A 6,649-nucleotide genomic window follows, 5' to 3' on the forward strand; every position below is an offset into this window, starting at 1 on the left:
CACCAGTTGATTTAAAAAAAAAATAAAAATGTTTCCACCGGAGTACCCCTTTAAATACTTGTTATGATGCCCCCTGCTGAAGATTTCTTCTTAGTACGTCCCGTCATGTGTCTATTGGTGGTGGTCACAAATTCTGACGTTCTGAGAAGGAATCAAAAGAACAGCAGGGGGCACTATAATAAGTACGATACAGCAGTTTCTAGACCAGTGTTTCCTAAACAGTGTGCCTCCAGCTGTTGTAAAACTACAACTCCCAACATGCCCGGACAGCCTAAGGCTCTAGTCCAGTGTTTTTCAACCAGGGTGCCTCCAGCTGTTGCAAGACTACAACTTCCAGCATGCCCGGACAGCCGTTGGCTGTCCGGGCATGCTGGGAGTTGTAGTCTTGCAACAGCTGGAGGCACCCTGGTTGAAAAACATGCTCTAGTCACACAAGTCTGGCATCACAATAACTCAGATTATCTGTCTGGATATAATGGACCCCAGAATGATTCCCCTAGCCTGGTCTGACTGGGTGATAGTGGGCTCGCCTGGAGAGCCGCCATCTGTAACGCCACCACTTTGAAATCCGTATGAATAGGACAAAGGCTGCAGCTGAGAGAAGAAGTGTCTATTACAATGGCACTATGAGGCGGCATTAATCAATCATATTCTTACAGCGGACAAAGAGCCTGCAGCTTGTTCTCTATTGTACCTGACATCATGTAATAAACATTAATCCACGTCCCGGCCTCCTCCAGATTATTTATGCATCTGATTAACTGCGGCTTTAATGAGAAGGAATAATGTACGAGCCGCGTCCTGGAGCCGGGGAGCCATGAGGTGTGCGCTGGGTATAAGAAGGGAATTATCCCGGGTTATACCAGAAGATTCTAGATTATAGGTGTAGTTAACTAAAGGTCATCTAGTTATAAAAGACATTCACTTTCTGCATCTAACTCATATCTATCTATCTATCTATCTCTCATATCTATCTATCTATCTATCTCATATCTATCTATCTATCTATCTCATATCTATCTATCTATTTATCTATCTCATATCTATCTATCTATCTCATATCTATCTATCTATCTATCTCTCATATCTATCTCCTATCTATCTATCTATCTATCTATCTATCTCATATCTATCTCCTATCTATATATCTATCTCCTATCTCATATCTATCTATCTATTTATCTATCTCATATCTATCTATCTATCTCATATCTATCTATCTATCTATCTCTCATATCTATCTCCTATCTATCTATCTATCTATCTATCTATCTCATATCTATCTCCTATCTATATATCTATCTCCTATCTCATATCTATCTATCTATCTATCTATCTATCTCCTATCTATCTATCTATCTATCTATCTATCTCCTATCTATCTATCTCCTATCTATCTATCTATCTCCTATCTATCTATCTATCTCATATCTATCTATCTCATATCTATCTATCTATCTCATATCTATCTATCTATCTCATATCTATCTATCTATCTAATATCTATCTATCTATCTCATATCTATATACCTCATTTATATTTATTTATCTATCTATCTAATACAGTGTTTCCCAATCAGGATGCCTCCAGGTGTTGCAAAACTACAACTCCCAGCATGCGTGGGAGTTGTAGTTTTGCAACAGCTGGAGGCACCCTGGTTGGGAAACACTGATCTAATACCTATCTACCCATCTCACACCTTTCTAATACCTATCTACCTATCTTCTCTCTCATATCTATCTATCTATCTCATATTTATCTTACTCATATCTATCTATCTATCTATCTATCTATCTATCTATCTATCTATCTATCTATCTATCTCCTATCTATCTCCTATCTATCTCCTATCTATCTCCTATCTATCTCCTATCTATCTCCTATCTATCTCCTATCTATCTATCTATCTACTATCTATCTATCTTTCTCTATCTTTCTCTATCTGTCTATCTTTCTCTATCTGTCTATCTCCATCTATCTACTATCTATCTATCTTTCTCTATCTATCTATCTTTCTCTATCTATCTTTCTCTATCTATCTTTCTCTATCTATCTTTCTCTATCTATCTTTCTCTATCTATCTTTCTCTATCTATCTTTCTCTATCTATCTTTCTCTATCTATCTTTCTCTATCTATCTTTCTCTATCTATCTTTCTCTATCTATCTTTCTCTATCTATCTTTCTCTATCTATCTTTCTCTATCTATCTTTCTCTATCTATCTTTCTCTATCTATCTTTCTCTATCTATCTTTCTCTATCTATCTTTCTCTATCTATCTTTCTCTATCTATCTTTCTCTATCTATCTTTCTCTATCTATCTTTCTCTATCTATCTTTCTCTATCTATCTTTCTCTATCTATCTTTCTCTATCTATCTTTCTCTATCTATCTTTCTCTATCTATCTTTCTCTATCTATCTTTCTCTATCTATCTTTCTCTATCTATCTTTCTCTATCTATCTTTCTCTATCTATCTTTCTCTATCTATCTTTCTCTATCTATCTTTCTCTATCTATCTTTCTCTATCTATCTTTCTCTATCTATCTTTCTCTATCTATCTCTATCTATCTTTCTCTATCTATCTTTCTCTATCTATCTTTCTCTATCTATCTTTCTCTATCTATCTTTCTCTATCTATCTTTCTCTATCTATCTTTCTCTATCTATCTTTCTCTATCTATCTTTCTCTATCTATCTTTCTCTATCTATCTATCTCCTATCTTTCTCTATCTATCTATCTCCTATCTATCTCCTATCTATCTCCTATCTATCTCCTATCTATCTCCTATCTATCTCTCATATCTATATATCTCCTATCTATCTATCTCTCATACCTATATATCTCCTATCTATCTATCTATCTATCTATCTCATATCTATCTAATAGCAATATATGAAAAGAAAAAAACAGAAAAGAACCAATGCAATTATCCTTTTTCTAAGATATATAGCATGTATTGTGTAAATAGGTTTGCTCACCTGGTGGTGTTGTACTTTGAGCACAACACCATAGTAGACTTGATACCACTTGCTGTTGTGCAGTATGGAGTGCAGCCGGCACCGGTCCCGTTCTCAGCTGGCACGAAGCCTGACGAAGAGGGGGTCCCGCCCTTCGAAACGCGTCACCACTTTTGCATGCTCTTAACCAAAAAATTTGTTATTTTTTTAAGTCCGTTTTGGTCGGTTAATTGCCCCAATCGAGACACCGATCCTCTGGAGGAGAGCGCCATTCCAGTCACCGCTTTATGGGGCGTTTTTTTCCTCCCTTCTTTGTGCATATCTATCTAATACCTATCTACCTACCTCTTACCTATCTATCTCTCATATCTCATATCTCTCATATCTCATATCTATCTATCTCATATCTATCTATCTCTCATATCTACCTCATATCTATCTATCTCATATCTATCTATCTCATATCTATCTATCTCATATCTATCTATCTCTCATATCTATCTATCTCTCATATCTATCTATCTATCTATCTCTCATATCTATCTATCTATCTATCTATCTATCTCTCATATCTATCTATCTATCTAAACAAGGGATAAGGAGCAGCACTCTGTAAGATATAGGTCGAAGGTGGGTGCACACGGCCGGAATCCCAGGTCACGGGAGACACTTCACGATGTAGAAAGGAGAAGACTGTAGCACTCCAATAAGATGAAAAGTGAATGTGGCTTTATTCCAATTCAGACATCAAGGCAACGTTTCAGCTGCACGCAGGCAGCCAGCCTTTGTCAAGCCGACAAAGGCTGTCTGCGTGCAGCTGAAACGTTGCCTTGATGTCTGAATTGGAATAAAGCCACATTCACTTTTCATCTTATTGGAGTGCTACAGTCTTCTCCTTTCTATCTATCTATCTATCTATCTCTCATATCTATCTATCTATCTATCTATCTCTCAATCTCTCATATCTATCTCTCAATCTCTCATATCTATCTCTCAATCTCTCATATCTATCTCTCAATCTCTCATATCTATCTCTCAATCTCTCATATCTATCTATCTATCTCTCATATCTACCTCATATCTATCTATCTATCTCTCATATCTATCTATCTCTCATATCTATCTCTCTATCTATCTATCTCATATCTATCTATCTATCCAGCACTGAAGAATTGTAAGGCATCTTTGGTAGTATTTGCAAAATGTATTCATTACATGAAAGACCACGGCCACCACTCAGAGTGCTAAATGCCAATATATACAATGTGCAAAAACGTGCAACAACTGCATAAAGTGCAAAAAAAAAGATTTTTTCAAAAAATTGGGGACCAGACAATATTAGCAAAAATGTCTTGTAGGGTTGTGCCTGCTACAGTCCAAAATGAGTTCTCTAAAGCCTAGTGGAGCGATATTTCTCTTTCCTGGCATATACTCTCTCATTATAGACGGAACATATTCAAGTATTGCACACAGTTCACACTCGTATTAGAACCTGCTACAAACACCTTTTAGTCCAGTTCCTGATATTAGGATCCAATTAGACCCACTTTAGACACAGTCACTTTCTTCTTATATGTTGCATGAGGTGTGAAATGTACAGTCCCGTAACTCTTAATGCTGTAGTGCAGATTAGGGGAAAGCTTTGGGTTCTCGTAATACGGCCGCCATCAGTGCTGTATCGGCACCATGTTTCTAAGGGAGCCTAAAGAAAATATAATCATGCACTGTATCTATACGATTCCGGATGATCGTCTACAGAGAGAAACGCTTTGAATCCTTGACAACATTTGGGGACATCACACAGCACGAGAACCGGAGGGTTGATAGCCTCAGACGCAGCATATGCTTATGATCAATGTGCAAGCGGATCCTGTCAGCAGACATCAAGCTGGCACGCTGAAGGCAGCACGGGACAACAGCTTCACTCGTTACATATTCTTGTTAACTGTTGGATACTGGAACTGTATTTTTAAAGTAGACGGGACTGCCATCCCGGTGCAAATTACGAGAACCCAAAGCTTTCCCCTAATCTGCACTACAGCATTAAGAGTTACGGGACTGTTCATTTCACACCTTATGCAACAGATAAGAAAGTGACTGTGTCTAAAGTGGGTCTAATTGGATCCTAATATCAGGAGCTGGACGAAAAGGTGTTTGTTGCAGGTTCTAATACAAGTGTGAACTGTGTGCAATACTTGAATATGTTCCTCTATAATGAGAGTATATGCCAGGAAAGAGAAATATCGCTCCACTAGGCTTTAGAGAACTCATTTTGGACTGTAGCAGGCACAACCCTATAAAACATTTTTGCTAATATTGTCTGGTCCCCAATTTAAAAAAAAATTTTTTTTTGCACTTTATGCAGTTGTTGCACGTTTTTGCACATTTTATATATTGGCATTTAGCACTCTGAGTGGTGGCCGTGGTCTTTCATGTAATGAATAAATTTAGCAAATTGTACCAAAGATGCCTCACAATTCTTCAGTGCTGCATAATTAAATAAGTGAGTCAAAACTACAATTTATCTATTATGTTGATTCACAAATTAGTGTGACACTATCTATCTAATATCTATCTATCTGTCCATCTATCTCATATCTATCTATCTCTCACATCTATATCTATCTATCTCTCACATCTATATCTATCTATCTCTCACATCTATATCTATCTATCTCTCACATCTATCTATCTATCTATCTCATATCTATCTATCTCATATCTATATATCTCATATCTATATATCTCATATCTATCTCATATCCATCTATCTATCTCATATCTATCTTATATCTGTCTCATATCTATCTATCTATCTCCTCTCATATCTATCTATCTCACATATCTATCCCATATCTATCTATCTATCTATCTATCCCATATCTATCTATCTATCTATCTATCTATCCCATATCTATCTCATATCTATCTTATATCTATCTCATATCTATCTATCTTATATCTATCTATCTTATATCTATCTATCTTATATCTATCTTTCTATCAATCTCATATCTATCAATCTCTTTTTCTCTCTCTCTCTCTCATCTATCTATCTATTTCATATCCATCTACTGGCATACTGAGTACCACCCAACTTTCCCAGTCTCCTGAAGCCCCAGCAGTGATAGGCTACTTATCCTCCCTGCACTCCAGTGCTGCCATGCCCTCTCCCTGCCCCTGCACTGATGTCTTCTCTTGACTAACATTCTTGTCTCAACCCACAAAAAATATATTTTCTCCCCCACCCATCTGGTCCCCTCTCCCTGCACTATTTTCTCTATCTACCTGCCGGACAGTTAAATCATACTATACCATCACCTTGTTCTGGTGGCAGGATGTCAGAAACTCTTGCCATAGTATTACGATCAGGGGATGTCCTGGAAGACCCAGTGACTTGCATGGGCTCTGCTCTTTCATTCTTGGGCTGTGGATATTGTATTGGGACATTCTGAAACTCTTCTATATTTGAATTTGACATATAAAAGAGTCAAAATATCATCAGCCATTTGGAATGTATGCTGGAACACACATATACAGTATACAATCATATTATCAGTTATATTTGTGGTCATGTCCTAATGGGTCTGTATGGAGCGTGTTATAATTGCCTGGGGTTTGCCCTGGTAGGCGGTATAGGTAAACCTAAAAAGGGGCATACCTTGTGTAGAGGAAATGTAAAGATAAAGAAA

At 37.1% G+C, this 6,649-nt stretch overlaps 1 long non-coding RNA gene across 1 annotated transcript; it reads right to left on the reverse strand.

The window, feature by feature from the left end:
• Positions 1-700: 700 nt before the first annotated feature.
• Positions 701-6,414, reverse strand: LOC130277803 (uncharacterized). The gene is made up of 3 exons (XR_008845573.1): positions 6,279-6,414; positions 2,979-3,139; positions 701-829 (listed from the first exon to the last, which is right to left on the reverse strand). It is a non-coding gene; the product is annotated as an uncharacterized LOC130277803 (long non-coding RNA).
• Between the last annotated feature and the right edge of the window lie 235 nt (positions 6,415-6,649).

The sequence above is a fragment of the Hyla sarda genome, chromosome 6 (genome assembly GCF_029499605.1).
Source record: "Hyla sarda isolate aHylSar1 chromosome 6, aHylSar1.hap1, whole genome shotgun sequence".
NCBI lineage: Eukaryota > Metazoa > Chordata > Amphibia > Anura > Hylidae > Hyla > Hyla sarda.